This window comes from Ailuropoda melanoleuca, chromosome 8 (assembly GCF_002007445.2).
Source record: "Ailuropoda melanoleuca isolate Jingjing chromosome 8, ASM200744v2, whole genome shotgun sequence".
NCBI lineage: Eukaryota > Metazoa > Chordata > Mammalia > Carnivora > Ursidae > Ailuropoda > Ailuropoda melanoleuca.
In genome coordinates, this window is record NC_048225.1 from 100,111,885 (window position 1) to 100,131,158 (window position 19,274).

Consider the following 19,274-nt stretch of genomic DNA (forward strand, 5'->3'; position numbering starts at 1 on the left):
ACCCCCGCCCCCTCCAGCAACCCTCACTTTGTTTCCTATGATCGAGAGTCTCTGATGGTTTGTCTCCCTCTCTGATTTCATCTTGTTTTATATTTCCCTCCCACCCCCTATGCTCCTCTGTTTTGCTTCTTAAATTCACATAGGAGTGAAATCATAGGATAATTGTTTTTCTCTGACTGACTTATTTCCCTTAGCATAATACTCTCTACTTCAATGCGTGGAGCCTTCTTAAGATTCTCTCTCTTCCTCTCCGTCTGCCCCTCCCCCCACAAAAAAAAGCAACAAAAACAAAAACAAAAATCTTGTCCCAAGGATTTTCCTCAGAAACAAATTAGGACTAGCCAAAGCTCTCTGCTGTGGGGGTAGAATGAACTGCTAAAAATAAGTGTGGAAACACGTGTTACATTGCCCCTGAGTGTTGCTGTAACAGGTTTTATTTCCCCTCGGCTCCGGCCTTGTGGCCTTGTATTATTTGAGTGTCAAATGTTCCTATGACCATTGTGTGGCCTGGATTCAAGCCCAGCTCCCTGGGCAATGCCTGACCAGAGCTCGCTCACCCCTCACCACCTCCCTTAAAGGAGCCTGAAAGTGGTGTGACCCCCTGCAGGAGAAAGGGGAGACCTCGAGTCTCTTGACATGGGCGGCCAGACACACAGAACATGGGGGACTCTTCCACCCACCCAATACCCAGGGTCATTTGTGAAAATAGGGACAAGGAAGACAAAGATTATTGCACCCTTTAAAGGGCTGAGCCCTTAGTAGTTAAATTGTCTCCTTTTATTCATACCGCAACCCTAGACGTGGGCATGAGCGTGGTGTGGTAGGTTAAATACTGAGCATTTCCTGAGGCCACACAGCCGGTAGTGGCCAGGCCGGGATGCCAACCCAGCTGCATCTGAACACAAAGCCCAGGAATTTCGCCACAGAGCCAGGTAGTGCGTGCAGAACCTATGAAACAAAACGTGGAAGAGTGGGATGGTAAACTTTGTGTCTACTTCTCCATTTCATCACCGGCTGCTTGACTCTTTGAGACAAATCTCCCTTTTCTCTACTTCAGGTGAAATGCATATTTAAAGAAAAGGCAAGGAAACACACCGTTATCATAAGATTATTTCACATCTTTAAAAACAATCGCTTTGGGGAGGTGCCTGGGTGGCTCAAGCGTGGGACTCTTGATCTCAGCTCAGGTCTCAACGTCAGGGTTGTGAGTTCAAGCCACACTGGGTGTGGTGCCTACTTAAAATAAAATAAAATAAAATAAAATAAAATAAAATAAAATAAAATAAAATAAAAATAATTACTTTGGCATAACCAAGCAGAAAAATGAAAGTAGCTCAGTGGTTTCTGCTTCTCATCCTTGTTTTCTCTTGGTTTCCTTTTGCTTCGTTTCATTTTAACGTAAAGGGAAGTCAAAGGAGGATCTGGCTTATTTTCAACACTACAGTGCAGACACCTTATCCAGCCATATCGGGGCCTGAAATGTTACTAGTAGAGGAGAATTTTATGGAAGGGGCCGCACTGAAATGTGGATGCCACTTACAAAGGTGTAAGAGGCTGAATACGGGCCTATGGACACATGAGAAGCGGGAACTTCAGCCAAGGGAGATCCACAGGGCAGATCAGAGACCAGAAGACAAGGGCCTGGAAGGGACAAAAAGTACGAGCTCAAAACATGGAGGGATTTGGAAAAAAGATGTGGGAGAAAAAAAAAGGAGGTGGGATGAGGCCATTACACTGAATAAAGAAAAAACATGTCATCTAGGATCAACCAAGTAACAATAAGAAGTGTCATTCTTTTTCCTAATATTAAAGCTGTTATTGTCTTACCTCATTCTGTGGAAAATTATGGCCGAATAAGGTATCCATGTGTTGGGAGTTGATATCAAGTGATTTCAGATATACGTAATTTTTTTTAACTCTGCAGAAGCATCCTCAGAACTTCCTGCGTTTATTTTCACGAGATGCAGCAAGAGCTTAGCTGGCACTATGCGAGTCAAAAGAAGGGGGTTTCCATCCAACTTTGATTTATGATCCACAAAGATGCCAATTTCCTGTTTTTGAAGCACTGCGGAAAACTTTCCCAAATATAATCTGATATGCAACAAAGCCTCCTAACAGATGTGAAGATACGAGAAGGATCCAAAGCACAACGGTGGGTAAGCACTGTTTTAATCTTAAGGAGGGGACTTCGGCAAAAATTGGGACTACAGACGTTTTTATGTTTGAACACAATTCATTATAATTACAGGGGAATAGGGAAACTCAAAGTCTGCTTATCTTATAATCAGTTAGTAAAATACTTGTTATTAATCCTGTATGTTTGCTTCTGAGCTCTCCAAGCAGAATAAAGGCACGTTGTCTCCCTTCTGTCTCCGTCAGGGATTTTTCGAGGGGTCAGGGATGGAAAAGAGCTCCTGTCATCCCACCAGTGCCTACACGGGCGTCTATGACTTCAGGGGCCCAGGTATCAAGGGTTTTTTCAGCACCCCCCCCCGCCCCCACACCGTTAGAAGCGTGGATGTGGGGGAAGGGAAGGACAGTGGCTTTGCAAACATGGGGTGAGGCGCACACCTGTCACTTGTATATCTGGGGACATCTAAGAGAAACCATCGCTCCCAGATACGGAGGGTGATGGGAGGGAGAGGGCAGCAAGGAAGGCTCTCCCTTCTCCCCACTACCCATCCTCCCTTCCCACTGTTGCCAACTGCGCTTAAATCAGATTACCGTGCTCCCCAAACCGGCTCCTACTTTGTCCCCAGGCTGCTGAACCTTGTTCTACATCTTTGCGTGGACAGTTCTGGACATGTACTTTCTTGAGCAGGGGAGAGTAAATACATAGGCGATTTATCCACCCTTGGCCAGGGGCTTAAGAGAGCAGTGATTCAGGTCCTGGCCCAGATGCCCAAAGGCAGTGATCTTTCCTTCCTCCCTCTTTCCTTCCTTTCTAGTGAATTGCTGTGCTCTCAGGGAGAAAACAAAGCTTACAAAGATCGGTCACAAATCTCCCAGCATAAACAAAACACAGGTCCCCCAAGTGTAATGTGCCATCACATGGCTCTAATGCATTAAAAAGGAATGAAAAGTCTGCTGAATGTCCCATGTTTCTTCTATCATGAAGTTTTGGGTGGCCAAGCTCTCCACCAGGGACCCAGGCCTGCTCACAGCTTTAGCTTCTTTTAAGTCGAGACCTACTCACAGTAGGTGCTCAGTAAACATTTCTTGGATTGAGTCAAATATTTAATTGCTTTTCTTAGGATTAACATATCTTTGAAAACACAATTTGAAAAGCAGTACTAATGATCTATCTTTCCCCTTGAAAAAAGAATACATGTCCTGATTTGTACGAAAATCTTTCTCTTCACTTTTCTTATAAATGCTTTCAAAGAGAATCCAACAATCAAAAATTGTCCTCTCACTGATAACTTCAGTGTCAAAAGATTCTTGATTTTCCAGGATAAGGAAAATATGACTTAGAACATGATTCGGAAAGCCATTACCACTCAAAACATGAAAACCTACTTGATTTCTTATTGTCTATTAATTCACAATGAATGTTCACATTGTTTGAAAGTTAAAGCAGGCAATAGCCTTGCACTTAAGATACAGATGCCACTAGCTTCGTGAGCCCTTGTGTTTATTACATCACAAACAACATAGTTCTTATGAAAGTGACTGTGTTCTTTGGTCGCTCTTTGACCTGAGAGTCCAGGTGAGAAATACCTGATTTCTTCAAATTTAATATCAATTCATCACACATAAATTGTGAGACATGCCATTATTTTATGATCTGACAACGGAGTGGAGAACAGAGCGTTGGGGGGTCGAGTGGAGTAGGAAGACGACAGGAGGCTCTTGTAATAATTCAGGCCAAGAGATGAAGGTGGCTTGGATTAGCACAGTACTGGGAAGGGGTGCCTGGCTGGTTCAGCCGGTAAAGCACGTGACTCTTGATGGGGGGGGGTCATGAGTTCACACCCCACATTACTTTAAAAAAAAAAAAAAAGATCCGTATTGGGAAAAGTGGTGAGACACGGTCAGGGCCTGGATACCTTCCAAAGGTAATGCCTAGAGGATTTGCTGGTGGATTGGATGTGAGGTTTTACCAAAAAAAAAAAAAAAAAAGAAGAAGAAGAAAGGAAGTTAACTCATTCCTTGTTATGAACAGCTGGCATTTCCTCAATCCTTTATAAAATGTGGATAAATGTATCTTTAGAAAAATTACATGTTAACTTAGTAATGTAATCTAAGCAAAAGAATATGTTGTCATACAGATAAAATTTCAAGACCAATTTTCTTGCCTCCTTTTCCAACCAGTGGTCTTCCTTATGCCCCTCCTAACGAGGAAACTTAATTTATTAGCCATACTTGACTCATTTGTGTGGTCTCATGTCCCTTTTACAGACAGAAATTTCTTGTGTCTCCAATAGTATCAAACGTCAATGATAATTTATATTTTTCATTAAAAATTACTCCTCAATTTAGCACATGACAGTTTTAGTAAAAACTTTTACAAAATAGCTTAGAATAGTCCACTATTATTTCAGATAAAGGGTTAAAAATCTAAATGCCAGAGGTATTTAAAAAGAAACAAAGTTACATTACTTTCAGTTGTCCCTGGCAGTGCTTTTCAAACCTCAAGGTGCAAATAGTCACCTGGAGATCTTCCTAAAGTGCAGATTCCAATTCTCAGGTCTGGGATGGGGCTGACACTCTGCATTTCTAACAAGCCACCAGCTGGTGCAGCTGCTGCTGTCCTGGGATCACACTTCGGGGAGTGGAGACCTATAAACTAAGAAACGAGGCTAAGAGTAAATTAACTAGAAGATGTCCTCTTTAGAACAAGTGTAGAAAATAGAAGGGAATGACTTATTCAAGAAATATTTATTGAGTGCTTGTAAAGGATCATACAGTGTATTAGATGCTGGGGTTCAGAGAGGGAAACCAGTCCCACTTGAGAGGAATCTTCCGGTCTGATAGGGAGAAACTAGATAAATAAGCAATTACAGCTGGCTCTGGTGCAGTGAGAGGCCCTTTGCGGACCCAGAGGAAGGGTGGGGCATGAGGGGGTGGGTGACGAGACCTGTGAGTTTCGTCTTGAAATTCACAGAAGGAAGAGGACACAGCGGGGAAAGACGTTCCTGATGGAAGGAAGTGCAGGGCACAGACACAGCCTTGATAGCTCATAAATCCCTCTGTAATTGCAAATTGTTCGGCGTGACTGGAACTCAAGTGCCTGTGGGGGAGGGTGGAAAATGAGGCAGAGGGTGGGCAGCAAGGAGGACCGGAAGGCTGGAGGAGCCTGAAGGTGATGAAGGGTATTCAAAGAGAATCAGGTTTGCATATTGAAGAGACCGCCCTAGCCTCAAGCCTTGGGTGGGGGTGGGGGCCGCGCAGGGCCGGGGAGGTGGTGCAGGTGCTCTAGGAACCACTGAAACCCGGGTAGCTTCCTTCTAACTCGGGACTTGAAATGTACACATTTTTAAGCAAACACTCTGTTTTATGAACTTGACAGCCTGAATAGTTTACACAGTAAAGGCTATGAAGTACAATTAACACATCAGTGATCTGCAAAGAGTCATCTACCTAGTGCTTGTAAAGAGTTTAATCTCCAAAGACAAAAATTTTTAAGCTAGCACAATTAATTTGCCCTGTAAAACTGGGAAGGTAAAATTCAAAATAATCTCTGCCCTCAAAATCACAACTTCCAAATGGATGAATAAAATTCGAGGTGATGTAAAACGACATATTTTTAGCCAGCCTTCTTCATAACGCCCTGTAGCCACGACGTGACCCTGCGGGTTACCAGGTCGCGGCAGGTAGGGCCCCATGGGGCTTGCTGTGGTGTGAGCGCTAGCCACATCCGCTAAAGAGGGCCAACAAGTCAACGAACCGTGCGCCAGTGAAACCGTATTAACACTTCCGTCACCATTTGAATTCCTGTGAGTTTTCAATGGGATGCATGTATATGAGGGCAAAGAATTCCGATTTCTAAGACTGAAATCGACCTCCCAAATTGGAAGTGAAAGAGCGACAAATTCGGCCCCTGTTCGCCGAGGGGAGAATAAAATGAACCGGCAGGCAAACGGTCAATATCCCGAGGCGGTGCAATTTGTCTGCGGCGGACAGGCGCAGCCTTGGGAGGGGGAGGCCCAGAGGCTCTATCAGAAACCACTGTGTGGCCCTTGTGTCAAAACGCCTGGCCACCCTGGGCTTTCATCCAACAGGGTGAGACCCAGACTGTGGAGAGAAAGTCTAAATAAACATTTCACTGATTAAGAAATCAGACAGAGGCAAGTCAATAGTAAGCTATTTTTAATATTTAATTAAATATTTAATATTAAATGTAATATGGAAAGACCCAAGCACTGCCCCCAAGCGTACTGTTTTCCCTTGTGTTGAGGCCACGTTAAAATTCCAAGTTGCAGTTAGGTTTTCTGTAAATAAGGAGAATGATAATAAAAAATCCCAAGGTTATAACAACAGTCTCCATCAGCCGGGTGTCTTAACCTCTCCTAACAAATTAATGTTATCTGTTCATTTGACCTGCTTCTCATCATAATCTGGGATAACTCAGGAATCTGGAATCTTCTACCCCGTTTACAGGGAAGAAAACTGAGGTCCAAAGACAAGAAACATGTACCAAATCACATAATGCTAGTAGTTTTTAGTTTCCTATTCGTCGCTCTGACAGTTCTTGAGACATTATTGGGTAAATATCCACTCCTAAACAAGTCTGTGCTTTCAAAGTACAAATATATTCATACCACCAAAAATATTGGCAAATTTTACTTATGTTTTCCCACAGGTGGCAGTTCCTGCTTACACTGATTGGCTACCCCGCTCCCAAAAGCCATTTCCTTTCTGAATCATAGCATAGTTGGCAATAGTTAACAAACAATTTAGAAAGCCACTATAAAAACACAGCCGTCTGTGCTAGGAAACAAGTATTACAGAAATATAACAGCAGAGCCCCATAGAAATTACTAGAACAGTGGGACGTAAGGGTGGCCCAGCACAGGGCATTATGCCACCGNATACTTGACTCATTTGTGTGGTCTCATGTCCCTTTTACAGACAGAAATTTCTTGTGTCTCCAATAGTATCAAACGTCAATGATAATTTATATTTTTCATTAAAAATTACTCCTCAATTTAGCACATGACAGTTTTAGTAAAAACTTTTACAAAATAGCTTAGAATAGTCCACTATTATTTCAGATAAAGGGTTAAAAATCTAAATGCCAGAGGTATTTAAAAAGAAACAAAGTTACATTACTTTCAGTTGTCCCTGGCAGTGCTTTTCAAACCTCAAGGTGCAAATAGTCACCTGGAGATCTTCCTAAAGTGCAGATTCCAATTCTCAGGTCTGGGATGGGGCTGACACTCTGCATTTCTAACAAGCCATCAGCTGGTGCAGCTGCTGCTGTCCTGGGATCACAGTTCGGGGAGTGGAGACCTATAAACTAAGAAACGAGGCTAAGAGTAAATTAACTAGAAGATGTCCTCTTTAGAACAAGTGTAGAAAATAGAAGGGAATGACTTATTCAAGAAATATTTATTGAGTGCTTGTAAAGGATCATACAGTGTATTAGATGCTGGGGTTCAGAGAGGGAAACCAGTCCCACTTGAGAGTAATCTTCCGGTCTGATAGGGAGAAACTAGATAAATAAGCAATTACAGCTGGCTTGGGTGCAGTGAGAGATAGGCCCTTTGCGGACCCAGAGGAAGGGTGGGGCATGAGGGGGTGGGTGACGAGACATGTGAGTTTCGTCTTGAAATTCACAGAAGGAAGAGGACACAGCGGGGAAAGACGTTCCTGATGGAAGGAAGTGCAGGGCACAGACACAGCCTTGATAGCTCATAAATCCCTCTGTAATTGCAAATTGTTCGGCGTGACTGGAACTCAAGTGCCTGTGGGGGAGGGTGGAAAATGAGGCAGAGGGTGGGCAGCAAGGAGGACCGGAAGGCTGGAGGAGCCTGAAGGTGATGAAGGGTATTCAAAGAGAATCAGGTTTGCATATTGAAGAGACCGCCCTAGCCTCAAGCCTTGGGTGGGGGGGTGCCGCGCAGGGCCGGGGAGGTGGTGCGGGTGCTCTAGGAACCACTGAAACCCGGGTAGCTTCCTTCTAACTCGGGACTTGAAATGTACACATTTTTAAGCAAACACTCTGTTTTATGAACTTGACAGCCTGAATAGTTTACACAGTAAAGGCTATGAAGTACAATTAACACATCAGTGATCTGCAAAGAGTCATCTACCTAGTGCTTGTAAAGAGTTTAATCTCCAAAGACAAAAATTTTTAAGCTAGCACAATTAATTTGCCCTGTAAAACTGGGAAGGTAAAATTCAAAATAATCTTTGCCCTCAAAATCACAACTTCCAAATGGATGAATAAAATTCGAGGTGATGTCAAACGACATATTTTTAGCCAGCCTTCTTCATAACGCCCTGTAGCCACGACGTGACCCTGCGGGTGACCAGGTCGCGGCAGGTAGGGCCCCATGGGGCTTGCTGTGGTGTGAGCGCTAGCCACATCCGCTAAAGAGGGCCAATAAGTCAGCGAACCGTGCGCCAGTGAAACCGTATTAACACTTCCGTCACCATTTGAATTCCTGTGAGTTTTCAATGGGATGCATGTATATGAGGGCAAAGAATTCCGATTTCTAAGACTGAAATCGACCTCCCAAATTGGAAGTGAAAGAGCGACAAATTCGGCCCCTGTTCGCCGAGGGGAGAATAAAATGAACCGGCAGGCAAACGGTCAATATCCCGAGGCGGTGCAATTTGTCTGCGGCGGACAGGCGCAGCCTTGGGAGGGGGAGGCCCAGAGGCTCTATCAGAAACCACTGTGTGGCCCTTGTGTCAAAACGCCTGGCCACCCTGGGCTTTCATCCAACAGGGTGAGACCCAGACTGTGGAGAGAAAGTCTAAATAAACATTTCACTGATTAAGAAATCAGACAGAGGCAAGTCAATAGTAAGCTATTTTTAATATTTAATTAAATATTTAATATTAAATGTAATATGGAAAGACCCAAGCACTGCCCCCAAGCGTACTGTTTTCCCTTGTGTTGAGGCCACGTTAAAATTCCAAGTTGCAGTTAGGTTTTCTGTAAATAAGGAGAATGATAATAAAAAATCCCAAGGTTATAACAACAGTCTCCATCAGCCGGGTGTCTTAACCTCTCCTAACAAATTAATGTTATCTGTTCATTTGACCTGCTTCTCATCATAATCTGGGATAACTCAGGAATCTGGAATCTTCTACCCCGTTTACAGGGAAGAAAACTGAGGTCCAAAGACAAGAAACATGTACCAAATCACATAATGCTAGTAGTTTTTAGTTTCCTATTCGTCGCTCTGACAGTTCTTGAGACATTATTGGGTAAATATCCACTCCTAAACAAGTCTGTGCTTTCAAAGTACAAATATATTCATACCACCAAAAATATTGGCAAATTTTACTTATGTTTTCCCACAGGTGGCAGTTCCTGCTTACACTGATTGGCTACCCCGCTCCCGAAAGCCTTCCTTTCTGAATCATAGCATAGTTGGCAATAGTTAACAAACAATTTAGAAAGCCACTATAAAAACACAGCCGTCTGTGCTAGGAAATAAGTATTACAGAAATATAACAGCAGAGCCCCATAGAAATTACTAGAAGAGTGGGACGTAAGGGTGGCCCAGCACAGGGCATTATGCCACCGCCATGCCCAACGTATTCTATTTCCCTCCATCCAGAGAAGGGGTCCGTGAAGACAGACCAGACCTCAGAGGAGTCAAGCTGGACTCCGGCCCCCCTGTGGGTATGAGGAAGAAGAGGGAGCCTCTGTCACCCTTGTTCCTCCAGAGTCATAGGACGCTCTGCGGTATGTCCTTTTCGTCCTCAGCCCACAGTCTTCTCTGAGTTCACAAATCCTTCTTCTAGACCTTCTAGAAAGGCCGGTCCCTAACCAGCACATTCCCTGAGTCTTCAGACTTAGCAGGACACTCCTTCCTCTCGTTGGTCTTTGAAACCTCCAGGACCCCGCCCCTCCCGTGGTTTCCAGTCTTTGTGAGGGTCAGTTTTACTGTCCACCTGGCTCAGCTGTAGCTCCCAGTTACTTAACTAAACACTGATCCAGGTGTCGCTGTGGTGAACACCCACCATCGGCTGACTCGAAGTAAAGAGATTATCCTTAATAATACTGGTGGGCTTCCTTCAATCCATTGAAAGACCTTAACAGCAAAAACTAAGGTTCCCGGGAAAAAGAAGAATTTCTGCCTCAAGACCGTTGTATCAACGCCTGCCTGAGTTCCCAGACTGCCAGCCCGCTCTACAAATTTCAGACTTGCAGCCCCTACAATTGGAGCAATTTCTTAAAATAAATCTTTTCGTGTGCGTGCAGGTGCGCATGCGTGTTTGTATGTCCCACACTCCGTGTACCTGTGTTGGGAGGAAGGTTACCCTGCGGCTCCTCATTGCCACCTTCAGACCTCACTCACCCATGCTTTTGCTGAACCATGCAAAGACATCAAGGAAGATACCAGGACAAAACCTGCGTCCCTCTGAGACTCGTCCTACAGTTCTGCCACAGCCCCCTTAGCGGAGGGGATGCAGTCGTCTCCTGACATCTCAGCCACTCCCAGGCCTTCACGGAGACAGACTCTGGGTCCTAATCACAGGCTTCTGCATCCAGACCACAGCTATAATCACCCGCCACCCGCGCACCTGTCTCTCACCCACCTGGCCTTGTTCCCAATGCTTACACGCCTCCCTTCTTGGGCGTTCACTCTTGGGCATCTCACACTCAGTGTGTACAAATCCAATGAACACCGTCCTCCCTCCACACTCAGTTCCCATCAAGAGTTCCCAAGCTCAGTGTCTGGCACGTCCATCCATCTAGTCACAGCAGCCAAAACTTGATAAAGCATGTATGCTTCCTCTCCCTTATCTCCTTATTTCTGATTCATCACCAACATTTTCATAATTATTTCTCAAAGGTGCCAATACATCTTCGTCTCCCCACCACCCCAATGTGAACTACCACGAACTCTCATTTAGACTCTTCCAAACTGTGTCCTTTGCTACAAAGATGCCAGAATAATCTTTTCAAAACACAAAGCTGATCATCCTCTCTGATTAAAATCCTTTAGTGGGTTTTATTTTTTTTTAAAGATTTTATTTATTGATCTGACAGAGAGAGACAGCGACAGAGGGAACACAAGCAAGCAGAGTGTGGGAGGGAGAAGCAGGCCTCCCGCCGAGCAGGGAGCCCGATGCGGGGCTCCATCCCAGAACCTTGGGATCATGACCTGAGCCAAAAGCAGACGCTTAACAGCTGAGCCACCCAGGCGCCCCTTTTAGTGGGTTTTATTGAAAGGAAAAGCCCCTGCCCCCCCCTTCCATGTCATCCCACACCGTGATTCCCCTCCAAACACACTGGCATCTCCCCTTGAATGTGCCATGCTAGCCACTCGGCCTGAACATCTCTGTCTTCCTTCTTGCCTTAGGTGACCTCTATTCCCACCCTAGAGGTCCTGCCGCTTTAAAGCCTCGGGGAGGCAGATGCCAAGATGGATTCAGAAGTGCAGATTTACCAGGGGAACTTCTGTGAGGGATCAAGGGAAGAGATGCAGGCGTAATCTGGAAAAGACTTTTGAGCAAAACAAGGGTCTGACACCTGTGGAAGAACAGAGGGAAGGAAGAACTGGATAAGAATGTCCTCAAACTGCAGAGTTGCACCTGCTCTGAGAAGGCCTCAGCCGGGTCACGAGGTCGAGCAGTCTGCAGAGAGCACGGCCCTGCTGTGAACGTTATGCTGGATCCCAAGGTGCAGCAGCTGCTGGCTGTCAGCCCACGACTCTTCTCTCAGCAAGCTCTGTTGAACGGAGAGCTATGTGACGCGTCTCCAAGACAGCCGCAGATCTCAGCACAAGCTTGGTGCAGTTCTCAGCTAAGATGTTTTCCTGTATTTAAAGTTGATTCCTTAGATTACTAGAGATTACCAGAGCAAGATATAGCAACATTTTAAAGATTCTTGACTCATCACCATTCCCAATCACTGCAGAAAGACTGAATTACTCTCACTGTGCTATATTTAATATATGAAATTGTACCAATATGTTTTATAACATTTTGAAGAACAAAGTTAAAAGGAATGTTGAGGGAGGGCTTTGAAGGTAACAGTAAATTGAGAAAAAGAAAATTTTATTACATTCCATTTTCCAAATATTCTATAAAATATCAGTTTTATTACAGAAAGATGAGAGTTATAAATATATGTACTCACTGTTAAACAGGACTCCTCTCTTTTCCATTCAATTTGGCTTATAAGTAACAAACTCCAAACTAGAGATTGAAATTGACTCAGAATACTTTAAAAAATGGGCACCTGTGTGGCACAGTCATTAAGCATCTGCCTTCGGCTCAGGGCGTGATCCTAGCGTTCTGGGATCGAGCCCCACATCAGGCTCTTCCACTGGGAGCCTGCTTCTTCCTCTCCCACTCCCCCTGCTTGGTGTTCCCTCTCTCACTGGCTGTCTCTGTCAAATAAATAAATAAAATCTTAAAAAAAAAAAAAAAAAGAATACTTAAAAAAAAAAAACCCTTATTTTATGTTTCCTGAAAAGGTGAAGGGATACATATAATATAGTTCCTACCCTTGGAAATTTCCCATTCTAGCCAGAGAAAAAGACATGTAATAACTAACCATATACCACATGATGTGCATTATAATGCAGTGACTAAAGATGAGAGAGGAATTTATTCAGCCAGCATGGAAAGATAAAGAGAGAAAGAAGACACAGAGAGAACATACAAACTGGACATTGAGGAATGAATAGGAGTTTGCCAAGCAGAAGATATTAACCAATACAGAATTCGTGCGTGCAAAGGCATGGAGGTATGACAAGTGTGGACAATGTCAGAGGGAGTGATTGCAGATGAGGTATTAAAGACGGGGTGTATCAGGTTTTGTTCTGGGATGCTAAGGTGCTCGCACTCTCCTCCATAAACAATGCCAGTGTTGAAAAGGTTTTTGAGGTTTTTTTGGGTTTTTTTTCTTAGTTGAAATACAGTTGCCATACAAATTACATTTGTTTCAGGTATATAACAGTGATTCAACAATTTTATACTTTACAAAATGCTCATCACAATAAGTGTAGTTATCATCTGTCACCACAGAAAATTATTACAATATTTTTTACTCTGTTTCCTATGCTGTGCTTTTTCATTCCTATCTGTACCACATTTATTTTATAAGTAGGAGTTTGTACCTCTTAATCCCCTTCACCTATTTTGCCCATCCTCTGCCTTCTCCCTTTTGGCACCCACCAGTTTGCTCTCTGTATTTATGAGTCTGTTTTGTTGTTGTTGTTAGTCTGTTTGTGTGTTTGTTTGTTTATTTTTAAGTAGACTTCCCACCCAGTGTGGAGCCCAACACAGGGTCCAAACTCACAATGCTGAGATTAAGACCTGAGCTGAGATCAAGAGTTGAACACTTAACTGACTGAGCCCCCCAGGTGCCCCTAGATTCCACATATAAGAAGTCAGATGGTACTTGTCTTTCTCTGAATGGCTTTTTTCACTTAGCATAATGCCCTCTATGTCCATCCATGTTGTCTTGAATGACAAAAATCTCATTCATTATTATGGCTGAGTAATATTCCGTTGTGTATAGACACTACATCTTCTTTATCCATTCATCTATCAGTGGACACCTAGGTTGCTTCCGTATCTTAGCTATTATAAATAATGTTGAAAGGTTTTTAAGTAGGGAAGTGTCATATTCAGAGCTGTGCTTTAGAAAGATCATGCTGCCATCAAGGAGGAGGGATTGGAGATGAGACTAGAGGCAGAGAGTCCGGTTAAACTATTCTAATAGCCTCAGTCAAGAAGCGTCAAGGAGATTGAATTGAATCAGAGAGCAGTAGCAAAGGGAAAATGTGAAGATGGACAGAATCAAGAAACTTATGGGATATAAGATTGGGTCTTAAGAATCCTCCAAGGTCTAAATCTGGGCTCTAGATGCAGGGGTTCAGTCTTTAGGTGAAGTACACACAGCCGATGTCCCTGAAAACAAAACCGTAAGAAGAATCATCTTTCCAAGATATCATGAAAGCATTTTACAGCTTGTCATCAGCTAATTCAAATATGAAGGCCTTAAAAGAGTTAATGTAATCTTCCTGGTTGACACCAATATGTTCTTAAATCTTACAATGGTTCATTGAACATTGGGTTCATAGCATGAAATCTTTTTAATGACTTGGAATAAGATTCTTGTCATTTTCATAAAGTTAGCTGAGGTATGTTGTAATTGGAAGAGTGAGAAGTGGGCATGATCATTCCCAAATGCGGACCATCTGGCTCTCAAACCAGACAGTTATTCTTCATACTCCCTTTCTGTTCAAAAGATGTCATTTCCTTCTCATGTAGGTTTACAATTGAGATGCAGTCACTCTGCTACCTTCAAAAAGAACAAAATTAATCAACTTATTCTAAGAAAGAAATCTCAGAATGAAATTATAATCTAGCAGTTGTGGTCTAAAACCATGTGTGACCGCAGAGCTCAGTTAAATATGACCCATGGTCACTAGCATTAAACGGATTGTGTGGATGGCAGTGACACTTCGCAAGAGATGACTTTTTAGGAAGCTCAACAAAAATGGAAGACTCAAACTAATGGTTTTAATGCATCTCCCACCCTTGGCTTTGAGGAGCTTTTTATGGGTAACTGAGAGACATGTGCCATTTGCCACACATTCACATATGTGATTGCCTAACAGACACCTGATGTCCCACTGACCTCCCAAAGTTGACATGTAATCATTTTGCTCCTAGGGTCAGCTCTTCCTCCCATGTCTCCATGATTACTGACACCCCACCACTGGCAGCCCTCACTCTCATCCATCTTTGATTTTTTTCCTTCCTTACCATACACACGAGTCAGTTGCCCAGCTACCCCATTAATTCTTCCTCTTCCGTGGCTCTTCTCTTGTCTTCCTACTGTCACCACAAGGTCTTTGTTCCCAATTCCTCTTCCCTGGAGTGGTCCTCTAACAAGCTTTAACCTTCGAATCTCCTCATATCTCTGTCCACCTAGTATATGATCCCCAAATTAACCTTTCTAAAGCAGAGCTTTAGAATGATCAAAAAATGGCTTAATGGTTTTACCTTTTCTACCAAATAGATTTCATACTCTTTAGTCTGATAGTTTCAGGCCCTGCAAATCTGGCTCCAACACCCCTCCTCACCCTAAATGTGAACCCAAAGTGCACAACTACTTATGAGTCAGATCTTACCATCCTTTCTGGATCCATGATCCTGTTAAACTATGACTTCCATAATGTCATGTTGACTAAGCAAACAAGCAAAAAGAACACACCAGTAGCCTGATATAGTCATGCTCATTCTTCTCTCTCTCTCCATTTATCTACCCACCAATTTAGCTAGAAAAACGAAATTAGGTTTTATTTATTTATCTTTAAGTTTTTGCTTATTTATTTATTTGACACAGAGAGAGAGAGAGAGAGAGCACAAGAAGGCAGAGCATCAGGCAGAGGGAGAGAGAGAAGCAGGCTCCCCCGCTGAGCAGGAAGTCCAATGTGGGGCTTAATACCAGGACTTGATCCCAGGACCCTGGGATCATGACCTGGGCCCAAGGCAGATGCTTAACTGACTGAGCTACCCAGGCACCCCAGGAAATTAGGTTTTAAAAGATATACATCAAGTTGTTAAAAGGAGATGTCTCTTGGCTGCACAATTCTAGGTGGGGTTTTTTTTCTTTTTATTATTAAATTCTCTCTAATTTTTCTGTAAAGAACATGTATTATTTTTATAAGAAAAATATTAAGTTTTAAAACAATAATTACAATTCAAATTGAAAAAAAAAGCCTGTCCATATTTCAAGGCTCTCCTTATATCTAACCTCTTTAGTAAACTTTCCTTGATGATTATAGATGTGTATAAACACCCCTTGCTTCAACTTCCTAAGTAGTTTTGCGCACACACACACAAACACACACACACACAGAGCTGTGGTTAAGAATAAGCTTTGAGATCAGAAAAAAATGCAAAATCACTTTGTGTGTGTGGCGGGGGGCGAGGGGCAGGTGTTAAGTAGTCTCCATGCCCAGCCTGGGGCCCAAGGCAGGGCTTGAACTCCCAGCCCTGAGGTCAAGACCTGAACTGAGATCAAGAGTCAGCCACTTAACCGACTGAGCCACCCAGGTGCCCCAAAATCACTTTTAACTGTCACTTTTGATCCATTCCTGACCCCACCATTCCACACCATGCCAACTGGGGCAACTGCGACAGCACCCGTGGTCAGTCTCAGCCTGGTTCATCTCACCATCACCGTATATACACCGTGGCACACCGGTTTTTAATTTTACAATGGTATACTTTTTAAATGGATAATTATTGATCAAAAAATCATTTAAGAACAAACTTTTGTATACACTTCCAGTTAAATAATAGTACTCTGCCACTGTACCCCTATATTTAAAAAAGAAAAGAAAGCTTGCAAAAGAGAGAAGAGCATACATTTCCCTTAGTGAGGGTCCCCTGGCACCCCTACCTAACACCGAGCTTGCCTTGACTTACCGGGCAGTATCTAATTCCCTTCTGGCTTTACCCTTATTCATTGTTTGGTAATCAGAGTTATTGGTATTTAGGGTATCCCCATTGTCTTTAGTCAGTGATAGGTCTCAGTTGTCAGGATCCTGATAAATCTGGCCACCAGGTATTTTTTTGGGGTGAGGGAAGAGTAACGAAAAGGAATATTTCTACAACTTTTTCTTAAATATTTTGGTAGGCAGACACATTCTTCATTACCACAATTCCCAGGCCAGTTCTTTAGTCTTTGTTGCTCCATCCGTAAGACAGCGGTGCTGGACCCCTTGTTTCATCCAGCCTCAGCCTCAGCCTCAGCTTTTTCATCTGAAATCAGTTTTCTTGAATACATATTAAAAATATCCCATATTTGCCACTATTTCCATAGAAAGCTAACTTCTGAAAGCAAGAACATTTTTATTAGTATTTAAAAAAGCTAGTTCCAAATTGCATTTAGCTGAAGCCAAAGGTACAATTCAATTTATTTAAATGCAATTTCTTATGAATGTACTTGGAGAGAAGGTCAGTAAAAGAGGGCTGGGAGAATTTCCCTTGGATCCATTATGCTTCCCTTTGCCCACACAGAAGTCAAGAAATTTCAAGTATTAGGACAGAATGTTCAGCATTTCAATAATTAGCTGAACATAACCTGGAAATAAAAAAAGGAGAAAAAAATACAACTCTTTCAAAAAACAGAAATAGTGCACTTAGGCCCCTCGGTACACATTCCCAGCTGAACCACAGTTGAGCTGCACATTTGGCTGAAAAAAAAAAATTGAGACTACGTATTGAAGCGTTTTCTATTAATTATAGTATTTAAAATACACATATTTTATTTCTTATTTCTATATTTGAATTTCACTTTTTTTTTTTTGCTTCCTAATATGGACGACTTGGTAATATGTAGCTTACATATAAAATTGCCAATTGTTTTTGTCTTGTTCCATTCTTTTCTTCAAAATCATGTCTCTTCCATCCATTGGAAAATTATATCAATAACTTTACAGCTGATAGATTATACGTTCTTTAAATTTTAAAAAGTTAATTTAAGAAGAGAAGACCAAGATGTATCTAAATTATATGGATAATAAAAAGTTTTATCTCTTTGGGGAAAAAACCCAAGGTGGTATAGTGGGAATGGTGAAGGCTGGGATCCATGCACTCAGGGATTCTTAGGTTAAATTCTCGTCTTTAATTTCTCCTAATGATAAACTCAGATTTTAGGAATTATTTAAAAGTCTCAAAAGGAATAGAAGAAAAGGTAAATTTTAAATCCAAGCTGGAAATTAAGTGGGTATAGTTTCATGAGGAATTTGGGATGGCTCTACAAAGAGGAGAACACATTACAGAATTTTAGAATGCTCTGTTTCTGTGACTATTTCATTATATTAAACGATTCATGAAAACTATAAGAGAAGGCAGGAGTGAGACTATTGATTTTTCTCACTTGATTTGTCTTGAGTTGGTGTTGACTGAGTGTAAGGAGCTCCCATTCCCGGAGCTAGTCACTGACACGCACAGTTTCAGGGCCAAGCTTCAGTGGCGGGTGAATACAGTCCACAGCTAGCCAGTCTCCAGACTGCCAAACGGTGACAAAATACACCAGTAAGTGAAAAATTGGATGGAGAAGCTGGCTCATTGGGTTGCTGGTTACAGTCATAAGAAACTTTTCAGGATATTAATAGATTACAAGCAGTGGTTTAAATTTCTATGACTGACCTCTCAACGTAGTCAGCAGCAGAATAAACACCTAAGTAATAGGTCAGACAGAACGTGTTCTGGTGTTGACCCAGTATCTAATCTTGGACATCGAATTTTGCTTCTCTAGACGTCAGTTTCTTCATCTGTAAATGAGACTGTATCATTGAGTGATCTCAGGAGTTTCGCCAGCTCTAACATTCTGGAACTCAATGTTTTGTTTTTGTTTTGTTTTTTTTAAAGATTTTATTTATTTATTTGACAGAGATAGAGACAGCCAGAGAGAGAGGGAACACAAGCAGGGGGAGTGGGAGAGGAAGAAGCAGGCTCATAGTGGAAGAGCCTGATGTGGGGCTCGATCCCATAACACCGGGATCACACCCTGAGCCGAAGGCAGACACTTAACCGCTGTGCCACCCAGGTGCCCCTGGAACTCAGTGAAGAGTGAATCTACATGTATCATATTACAGGACCAGGATTAAGTGAGCGATAAAAGGAGAAAATACACAATGAAGTAATCTAAAACCGCTAATATTTTCATGAGTGTAGAAAGAATGGATTTTAAGTTCACAGAAATTAAATAGAAATGGCTAAACATTAAAAGATGCTCAACTTCATTTCTAATTTTAAGATGCAAATAAAAACAATGGTACACCTTTTCACTCGTCAGATTAGCAAAGATGAAATATTTTGATACCCAGTGGTGACTGAGTGTCGGGAAACCGGCACCCTTAATGCTGTTGGTATGAATGAAAGCTTTCTTCTCAGAAGTCACTTTGATAATATCTATCCAAAGTTACATGCACATACTCATTGAGCAAACAACTTCACTTCTAAGGATTTAGGTTACAAATGTACTTGCAAAAGTACACTAAACTATGTGTACAGGAATGTTCATGACAGAATTTCTTGAAATACAGAATTTCATTACACCATGAATGTAAGTACCCATTAACAGGAAAATGGTTAAATCGATTATGTTC

At 42.4% G+C, this 19,274-nt stretch overlaps 1 long non-coding RNA gene across 1 annotated transcript; it reads left to right on the forward strand.

Moving 5' to 3' along the window:
* Positions 1-2,129: 2,129 nt before the first annotated feature.
* Positions 2,130-12,148, forward strand: LOC117803561. Its single transcript, XR_004627514.1, has 3 exons — positions 2,130-2,152; positions 9,741-9,868; positions 11,493-12,148. It is a non-coding gene; the product is annotated as an uncharacterized LOC117803561 (long non-coding RNA).
* Positions 12,149-19,274: the final 7,126 nt, after the last annotated feature.